General features: G+C 39.1%; 1 long non-coding RNA gene across 1 annotated transcript; it reads left to right on the top strand.

Moving 5' to 3' along the window:
• Window positions 1–1,652: 1,652 nt before the first annotated feature.
• Window positions 1,653–3,452, top strand: LOC121812744. Its single transcript, XR_006053287.1, has 5 exons — window positions 1,653–1,898; window positions 2,003–2,321; window positions 2,516–2,630; window positions 3,011–3,044; window positions 3,127–3,452. It is a non-coding gene; the product is annotated as an uncharacterized LOC121812744 (long non-coding RNA).
• The last annotated feature ends 6,510 nt before the right edge of the window (window positions 3,453–9,962 follow it).

Raw genomic sequence — 9,962 nt, 5'->3', positions numbered from 1 at the left:
AAACAGTGGATACAGGAAGATCAAAATATTCAAAGACTGCTTTTATCCAGCTGGGAATATAATTATAATATAAAAATGTATTAACGTAATTATGCAGTGTGACTTTTTATTGTGAGAGATAACCTTTACACAATCCTTCAGCAGCCAACATATATTCACTACAAAACTGTCAGTTCAACATCAACACGGCACTAAGACCGATTCAGCGAGCAGAACAGAAACTCTCTGCCTGCATAATCAGGAAATGAATCAGAATCCTAAAACCTATGAAAACAACTCCCAGGACAACATCGCTGTGAGGCTTTGAAACTTCCATATGGGTTTTAGAAATTTTCAAATTCAATAGAATTTTACAAAGTTTTGTGCAGTTTGATGGTGGTGTGTAGATTGTGCATCATATTATGTTGCTATTCTGACTGGAACTCATTGTTGCACATGATCATGGCTTCATGTGGTTTTAAAGCCTAATTTCCTGCATAGTTTTGTTACATGTCTCAAATTGTCATGATTACTCATCATTTTTAAAGAAAGTTTGTCTTTTCTTAAACCATCAAACTCTTTAAATGTGGACTGACAGTTTGAATGAAACTGTTTTTTGTGTTTACACGTCTTTCCAGAGGGCTCTTCCTGTAAGGCCGTGCATAATGTTGCTTACTAACTAATAACCTTTTAAAAATCTCTACATTTCTCTCCTCTCTTCTGTGCTTACTCACTGTTTTACTTCGAGGCTTCCCTACAAAAATCTTGCAGATCCACACACTTCATTCTTTGGACAAAGTGAGAATTTGTGGTTTAGTCACAGGATGTGGTGTCTGAGAGGGCGCAAGTCTTCTGACCAATATGACGCTGTGTGCTTTACTTGTGATGGTAATGTCCATATTTTTAGTGCAGTAGTTTGCACATATTTCTTCTAAGTGAAAGATTATAGGCTTGATCCCAGGAGGAGACAGAAATCCCTTTGGTGCCATGTCGAAAAAGGACCAATATGACAGTTTGGCAGTAAAAAGTCTGCCAAATCAAACATGCAAAGCTTAAACAAGAGAAAAGCAGGAACAGCTTCAATTTATAAAGTTGAGGAATTAATATTTTCTGTTTTTCTAGGAAAATGAAAGACGTGCTTCATTTTCAAACAATTAACTATAATAAAAATGCTTATTTACATTGTATTTCATATTAAAAGTTCCTGACTTATCACAGACACTCTTGTTAGTTCAGCAAATGTCAGTCGAACATGAAACACCGAGTATCACACTGATAATCTGAACGTCACCACAGAAGAGCAGAGGAGGAATGTAACCTGTGTAACATTATGTGACCTGCTTCTTTATGAACACAACTCCAGGCAGGAGCCAAACAAACATGGGAAGCAGGTCAGTTAACATAAATATGAAATATACAGCATGAATGTGTGCTGCATTATATAAATAGTACAATAGCTTGTGTGAATTTAAATGAGTTGTAGGTTTGAATCACTGATAACAACAATCATCAGCCTCATTGCTTTTCTGCTCTTCAGTCCTGCTTTTGTAAAGGAAATTATATGTTGGACTAAAAGCAAAAAACAACTTTGTTTTAAAAGTTATTGTGTTTTCTTTTTTTGGACATGAGACCACTCAGTGTTTCACTTTTAGAGTGTCTTAATACGGAAGCAGAAGCAGTGTTGTAGGTGCACTTCCTTTTGAGAAGTGTTCGCACAAGACGTACGCAAGACACATGAGAGCCAATACTTTGAGGTTTATGAAGCACATTGTTTGTCCTCCTTTCTTCAGCGGATCATCTTCTGCACTATCAGCAGCACTTACACTGCAAATCGGACATATTGGCGAGCATGGCTGCACGAAACCTGTGCTTAATTCTGCTTCTACCACTGACTGCATGCTCACAAGATTTGGGAGGAGGTAATGTAAAAACTGTTTTCATAATGGAACATTTATTTTTTAATGATACTCCAGCCTCTGGTTTAAATCATTGATACTGTTTCTATTATTGGTACTGATTTCAGAGACTGTTGTGAAAACAATTGGGAAACAACCAGATGTCACTCAAATATGCACCAATGAAACACAGAGAATCATCACACTGATCGTTTGTACGATCAGAACTCAGAGAAGTGGAGGAGAAAATTGTAGTCTGCTGTATTATTATGGACGGGCTTTGAGAACAAATGTGACTCCAGGTTCACACTGATGAAGGAAAATCAGACTGGTTTCTCCACCTGATCAATTTAACATCAGAGGACAGTGGGAGCTACACCTGTCAGTGTTCAACTCCTGAAAAAACAAAAATTCTCCATCTTAATGTCACTGTGGAAGGTAAACAAGGTAAACACAACAACGTTCTTCTTCTTTTAACCATAAATTATTTAGCAATATAAAGTCTGTACTGATTTTAGAAGGTGACCTTCAGGATTTGTTAACTTTACAAGGCAATAGTCATACATCACACTTAACCTTTGTTCACTAGTAATGCCAATACTCCTTTCATGTTTCTAACAACTGCTTCTCTCCTCATACAGAACTAAGCAGCAGGTCTGGAACAGAAACACTTCCTCTTACACTGATTTGTGTAACCGTGTTCATCATTGTGAGTTTAGTTATCTTTGGATTTATTTACGCACGACTGTGCTGCAGGTGAGAAACTACTGTCAGAGCTGTGTTTCACATGTTTCATGATTTACCTTTTAACACGCTTCATAACTTTAAAACATGTGATTCTCTTTTCATTTTGGTTAATCCACTAGCTGAAGGTCATTTTGATGTAAGGTCTTGCCCTGCTGTTCTCAAGTTTAAGTGAATTAAAGTCAATTAGCTGCCTGCTAATAATTTATCAGACATATTTATCGTATTAATGGAAGTGCACCACTGCTATAAATAATTTCTTGTCTTCAAGTTTCATATGAGCCGTTGAAGGAACACAGTGACTTTCATTTCCTGTTGCCCCCATTAAAACGAGCTACACGATGCAGCGACTGATGATCAAGATCGTGTTTGTTTTTGTGCTTCTCTTACAGAAAACAAGAACCATCGCGTAGTCCTCAAAACACGGTACTGAGCAAAAGATGTAACTTTTGATTCATTTATATTGTTTACTTAACCTTAATGTTTTTAAACATATGTATTTCTGCAGAGGTCAGAGGACATTGAGCCGTACAGCACCTACATAAGGAGAGATACTGGAACATATTCGACTGTTCAAATGCACGACTCTAAACAGAATACTAACAGTTCACATGTGTCAGCAGACAAAACTGAGACAGTCTACGCAGAAGTACAATAATATTATATCACATTTTTCAACACTGACAAGTGTAGTTTGGCAAATTCACCACAGGGTGGCATCATTTGACTGACAAATAAAGAACTGACCAGAATCAGCTTCATCATCTCAGCATTTTAGCATTGTGTTGTTATGTAAATATTTTGTTACAAACTGCAGTAAAACTTTATCCATCATTTGTTATGTTTTTCATTTTTTTTAATGCAGAAGAGAGAACTTTGTAAATTATGAGTTTTCATATGAGTAAAATCATATAGTCAACAAGAATTCAACAATTTCAGATCCCTTTTGCTTTATTCACTCTGACCACTTTCATATAAGTTTGAGGAACTAGCAAGTGGGACATCTAAATAATTCATCTTGTTTTGAGAACTAAGATGAATAAATGTAATTACAGATAAATATCCTTACGGATATTTTATGTTCTGGTCTTTCTCATTAGACTGAATAAACCAGATCCACATCATGGTTTCATTGCTTGGGCCTTTCTGCAGTGCTGATATGATGTACTTGTAAAGGATGTGAGTCTCTGAGGACAGGAATAACAGGCTCCTAAACAGGTCAACAGTCCATATTTGCAGTGCAAACTGTTTGGCCAAACTAGAGAAAACTCAAACTAAGAAAAATAATTTAGCTAGAGAACAAAAGAAAAATAACTACATGATAACTACAAAATAAATCAAACTAATAAACAATCACTTCTGCATCAGGATGCACCCAATTTCAGAACAGGGCTCAACACGATGTGCTCACTGAAAAATGCTTCAACACGAGCTCAAACTCTTGTAAAAAAAAAAAAAAAAAAGTCATCAGCTCCTCCAAATCCAGAAAAAAAAAAGAATTAAACACCAAATAAATATTGAATATGTTAGCGCTCAATCTGTTGTTAAAAAGATAATAGGAATGAGTTCACAGTGGGAAAATAAATGCTCTCCAACTGCATAAAATCCTTCAAACATCAGATAAAACTTCCCCTCTTTAATATGACATGTGGCACATTCTTTACCATAAAAGGTCTCAAACAGGGTCTGGACTGCACTGTCAGTTCCTCAGTCCACATTATGAGGAAGCCAAGTGCAGTCTGAGGAGATGTGAGAAACACAGAAATTAGTCAAATGCAAATCTTAGCACTTGCATTTTTAATCAGATTCTCTTTTTGTGGCAGAATTACACACACAGCAAATATAAAAGCTTCATTTTTAGAGGTCAGAGCCGTGCATGTAACTGTCATTTAAAAAGAAAAAGGTCGTCACTGAGATGTGAGACATTTCAAAAGAGAAAACAATCTGAAAGAAAAAATGCAGTAACAATTTATTAAATTAAGAGCCAAAAACTGGCTGAAGTGGTGCATAACCGGACAATCCTTTTTTAACACTAGACCAGGTGTAGGCTGATCTGTTGTCCACAAGGTGGCACTGTTTGACTTCAATTCATTAAATGCACCATTTTCTTAAGTTGTAAAGGACTTGGTAAGAACAATAAGCAAGGCAAATGTAACTCTGGAAAGAACCACATGATGTAAAATTGATTACATTCTTTGGATGTCAGCTCCATAGTCTATGAATAAACTTAAATAGTAGAATGTTTCACTTAAAATTGTGCTTATAAAATGAGTCTAGCTGCAGTACTTTCTTTTCTTACACCTAGAATTAGGATGATGTTTTAGATTGTTGGGTTTCCCCTGCTTGCTTTGGCATTTCCTGCTATCTAAAGTTGAAGTGCGAGGTCGTGGGATCTGAAACTCCTTCCTCTTTGGTGAGTGTTACATAAACAATGGATATTAGTGATAATTATAAGTGATACTCTCAGCCCAGTAAAGGGAAATGTGTCAGCTATCATGATCGTGGCTCAAGAGTTGGCAGTTCGTCTTGTAATCGGAAGGTTGCCGGTTCGAGCCCCGGCTCCGACAGTCTCGGTCGTTGTGTCCTTGGGCAAGACACTTCACCCGTTGCCTACTGGTGGTGGTCAGAGGGCCCGGTGGCGCCAGTGTCCGGCAGCCTCGCCTCTGTCAGTGCGCCCCAGGGGGCTGTGGCTACAATGTAGCTGCCATCACCAGTGTGTGAATGTGTGTGTGAATGGGTGGATGACTGAATGTAGTGTAAAGCGCTTTGGGGTCCTTAGGAACTAAGTAAAGCGCTGTACAAATACAGATACATATAAGAGGATCAAACTCAGCATCTTACTCCATATGACATGGTTTACATTTTCTCATGTTTACGGAAATTGCACATAATTTAAAAATTATTAAGTCAATTCAAAGAGATTCTTTCAAACTCACTTTTTCACAAATGACTGCAGGGCTTACACATCTGTGGCAATGGAGCTGAAAACAACTCAGTTCAGCTATCAAGAGATGCTTACCAGTATGCATGTGTTGTTCGTATAGTGTGTAATCTATGGTTTCTTAATGATTCATTAGTCAGAGCATATGCATTCATCATGTTAAAAATGAAGCTGATTATTAGGCTGAGTTCACTCTACAGTACAAAAATAGCTTTTTTTCAGTCACATACTTGCACAATCATGTTTTGATATTTTAATCCCTTAAACATGTTTTTATTCCCATAAACTGGAATAACCCTTGTACAGATCAGTCAGGGTCTTTCCTGTTCTATGAAAGCACTTGAAGCACTTAAGAGGAATTAAAATTTTCCCTCTTCACATTATTGTGTAAACAACATGTCACGAGAGACATTTCATAAAAAAAAAATTATTGGACAACAAGCCTCCAGTGAAAGATGGGAACTTGTAATCACATGAAAGCCAAACCAATCTGGCCTTCGTGTTGGATCCTGGTAGATTTTCACATGCTACACAATAATGTGAAGAGAGAGAGTGAGTTCATGCTCATTCAAACCAGATTTTTAACATTTCCAGGAAATATATTTATGAACCCACATAGCAGGTCTGGCCCAGATCTGGCATCAAGCCGGCACTGCTGGCTGACTTCTGGCATGATAAGATGTATGTCATCCAAATTTGGGCCTGGCATAGATGGCACTGTTTATGTGATGGCATGCCATATCTGGCCCAATTGTGGTTTGGTTTATGTGGCCCAGTCTCATAGAAAACAGGTCTAGCCTGGATCTGGCATCAAGCTAGCACTTCTGATTAACTGGTGTCATGGCAGAGTGTGTGTCAACCAGATGTGGGCCAGGTCTGGCAACGATGGCACTGTTTATGTTCCTATTTTCCTATTTTAGTTAGAAGACCCAAATGCCATGTTGCAATACTATACAGCTACGGTAGCCAACGTTTCAAATGCAGGTTCGACAGGTTTGTGAGTGTACACTTTATCCAACACCTAGTGACAGTTCACTCGTCGTTTCCAATGGGTGGCTGTAGCTCAGGAGGAAGAGCAGATCATCTACTGATCGGAAGGTTAGTGGTTTGATCCCTGGTTCTTCCAGGCTGCATGGCAAGAGTGCGAATATGTGTGTGAGGAAGCATGCAGTTTAGAGGAAGTGTGTGATTGGGTAAATATGGCATGTTGTATAGAGCACTTTGAGTAATCTAGGAGAGTAGCAAAGCGCTATATAAGAATCAGTCCATTCACTGTCTGAACAGAGTTTTGTCATGTTACTTTTGCACTATTATGTTCCGGCACATGTTGTTATTACATGGCTTGATTAAGGTACACATTAGGCTGACATCTGGGGCCAGAGCTGAAACTGTTCTGGGCCAGCACAGGGCCAGCAGTGTGTCTGCAACTGGCCTTGTGCTGGCCCATGTGTGGGCCACACCTGGCAAACCAGATCTGGGCCACCAATGGGCCGTCATTCTCTGCGGTATGTCGGCCATGTTAAGCACATTGTGTGGGCCAGATCCGGGCTATACCAATTTTGTTATGTGGGAATACACATTAGAAGATAATTTCTTTCGAAATGCAAAAACAAGTTAATTATTAAGGTACACCATCCAGTTGTCTGAAAACCTGTGTAGTTTTAATGTTAGGTTCATTCAGCCGTTTTATGGAACGTTTGCACATTTGGATCACTCAAAAAGATAAAAAAAAAAAAAAAGACAGAGGATCTTTAAAATCTGTAAATTTCATTAAAAGTATTGCATTTTCTCTGAGTTCTGATCTTACATTTTCTAATACAATGTATTGATGTCACTACTCCCTCCATTTGCTGATGGGTCTTCCATGATGGGTACTCCTCCTGTTCCCTCATCAAAATCTGTCTTCAGTAGTCTGTGGTATTCTTGGACTAGCTCATCTCGGAGGACCATCTTTCTGATGTTTTTGTGGATGATCGTCTTCATTCTGGAGACTCGTTGTTGGATGTCTGTCTTTGTGATGTTGTCTGGTTCTTGTTCTGATAGGTTGCTGTGGACTTGTTCTTAGGTCCACCAGCCAAGTGGGACTGGTGTCATGTGATGCGTCTTTCTCCCAAATGCTCTTCCACTATTGCTCAGTCTCAGCTCTGGGTGGGCCTGTCTTATAGCTGTTGCGCTCATGCAGCTCAAAGCAAACCCTCGATGGGCCTTCGGGGAAGAGGCCATTTAATCTCTTGGCCTTTGCTACTCTGGTGTATTTTTTCAGTTCAGTGGCCAGAGCCGTCAACCACTGTTTAGCAGTTTCTAGACCCTCAGTTACAGACATCTTTTTTGTGTCTGTTATTCATCTAGGACCCCTCTCTCATGACACACGTTCTGTATGTTAGTTAACTGATTAACATCAGTCCAAAACTTCCCTAACTTTGTCTTCCAGCCTTCTTCTCAATCTATCCCTTTCTCTACATTTATTCTTGATTTCATACCTAAGAGCTTCTAATGATTAGTGTGGCAGCAAATGCAGAATCCAATAGCTCATATATGAGCTTACTTGTTTAGTGGTAGTGAGGATGATCTGTGGTGCTGTTCTCTTTAAACTTCAAGCATCTCCTCAGATGGTCCTTTGTGAGTGAGCTGGGGGACTTGGGACTAGCATAGTAGCGTTGCAGGAATTCTACTGTATGTTCTCAGTCCTTGTACATGTATGTCTCATTCCAGTAGCCCAATACCTTGTCAAACTGGGCATTCTCTAAACCTTTATGGCTTTTACTTTTCAAATCTAAAACTCTAAATTCATCAGGTGAACTTGCTTTTAGGTAGTGGCATTCCATCAGGAGATATCTTACAGGTAATAAGAATGTGAAAAAATGTAAAAATTATGAGCTGCACTAAAACACTGGCTGGGACTCACAAAGACAGAAAGATATCAGATGATAGCTTATGGCTTTACAGATTACCGAATGATAATTTGGTCTCACTTAATGCAAAGGTTAAACCATATAGTGCTAATTAAAACTATAGTTAAAGAGCTTGAATTGACATTTGAATGTTACTGTAAATGCTAAGAATGTCACGGGCTGCCATCGCAGACCGTGGAGTTGCAGTGAAAGTAGGGCCCAACCGCGAGACTCTTACTGAAGGACAGTGGATTTATTGATAGAGGGTGGAAAACACACAACTATATATAAAATCCCGGCACTGTGGTCCATGGCAATTCTCCCTGAATCCCACACAGTGCAGATGTTCGTGAAAGGTGGAACAGTGGCGACTCCAAAAACTCCCACACCGTGACTTCCAAAACACACTCCGCTCCAGATTCCTAGTAACACAAATACATTCAGGTTAGCAGGGAATCTATGTTCTCAAAGGTTTATACCAAGTCCACGGCTGTACTGACGAGTTCTGACTCAAGGATCTAGCGTTGGCCTCAGCTCAGCTAAAGTCTTAAATGCCGCTCCCTTGACGAGCGTAATCTGCTGCAGCTGGCAGAGGACGACGAGCTGTGGCTGTGGCTGTCTCTAGAGCATAAACACTTCCGGGTTCACAGTCTCCTCAGCACACCAAAACCTCCGGAAGCTCACATGGAGAAACATGGAGAAAAAGGAGAGAAAACCAAAACACCACACGGAAAATATAAACATAAACATACACTAAAATACATGAGCCCTGGGTCCCTAGACCCAGGCCATGACAAAGAATGCATTGACTGCGTTACAGTTAACTCTGTTCCTTTTTGTTGTCATGCATTGCTGATTAACATAAAAGGCTTAATATTTCACTTGAAGTCTGTGGTTACATTCAGCTGTTTCTTTTTTTTTTGACCTGAACTTCACACATCAGTGGTTATGAAAATATGTCAGCTGATGGGTGGTGACGTTCATCGTGGGAGCATTATGTCAGCCTCCACAGATGTGTATCTCTATTTTTTTTCTTTTTTCCCCCTCTTATCTGGCTTTGAACAGCAATAGTGTTATCCAGAATATTACATAAAAGTTAAACAACTTTGTCTTTAAATGTCTATGAAGGCTACCTGCTACATCACCTTTTGCCTTTAAGCCAGGTTTGCCTTGTGGCAGAGGTGTTTCAACCTTCAGTGAGCTCAGTGGGCAAAAGGTAACAATACCTCACCGTGGAAAACTTTTCTTCGCAGAAAGATTCGACCTCAAGTGCAAGGTATATACATAAATGGCATATAAACGGACAGGAAAATTAAACTTTTAAATAGTGAGAGCCATGATTTAATGGAGAAAATAGAAACTGCTAAGAAAAAAGTTTTTTCTGACCTTTATTATTATGTTACATGTGATATTCAGCTGGCTGCAGTTCTCAAACTGATAAGTTTCATTTGTGCATAAAGGTGAACACAATGAACCACACAAAGGAAGAAAAACCAGCTCCAACTATAGCAT

This window comes from Haplochromis burtoni, unplaced genomic scaffold (genome assembly GCF_018398535.1).
Source record: "Haplochromis burtoni strain Fernald_Lab_line unplaced genomic scaffold, NCSU_Asbu1 Contig_777, whole genome shotgun sequence".
Lineage (NCBI taxonomy): Eukaryota > Metazoa > Chordata > Actinopteri > Cichliformes > Cichlidae > Haplochromis > Haplochromis burtoni.
This window is presented reverse-complemented; position numbering and strand designations above follow the sequence as displayed.